The sequence below is a fragment of the Penaeus monodon genome, chromosome 23 (genome assembly GCF_015228065.2).
Source record: "Penaeus monodon isolate SGIC_2016 chromosome 23, NSTDA_Pmon_1, whole genome shotgun sequence".
Lineage (NCBI taxonomy): Eukaryota > Metazoa > Arthropoda > Malacostraca > Decapoda > Penaeidae > Penaeus > Penaeus monodon.
The window spans coordinates 16,448,850-16,449,282 of NC_051408.1; positions in this window are offsets into that span (position 1 = coordinate 16,448,850).

The window sequence follows — 433 nt, forward strand, 5'->3', positions numbered from 1 at the left end:
GGGGGAATAAAAAAAATTTTATAAAAATTTTTTTAAAAAAAAAGGGATATTAAAAATAAAAAAAATTATAAATATAAAAAAGGGGGGGAATATGGGGAATGGGGGGGAGGAAGGGAAGAGAAAGGGGGGAAAAAGGGGGGGGGAAAAAAGTGAGGGAATAAAGGGGAAGAGAAGTTGAAAAAGGAAAAAAAAGGGAAAAAAGGGGAAAAAAAAATAAAAAAAAAAATTAAGGGGAAAACGAAAAAGAAAGAAAAAAAAATTAAAAAAAAAAAAGCTAAGAAAAAAAAGCAAAAGAAAAATACAAAAAACAAAAAAAAAAAACAACGAAAAAAAGAAAAAAAAAAGGGGAAAAAGGGACAGAAAGTTTAAAAAACCTTTTTACAAAAGCCACCCCCATTCCCGAAAAAACCCCCCCCGAAAGGTGGAAGGAAAA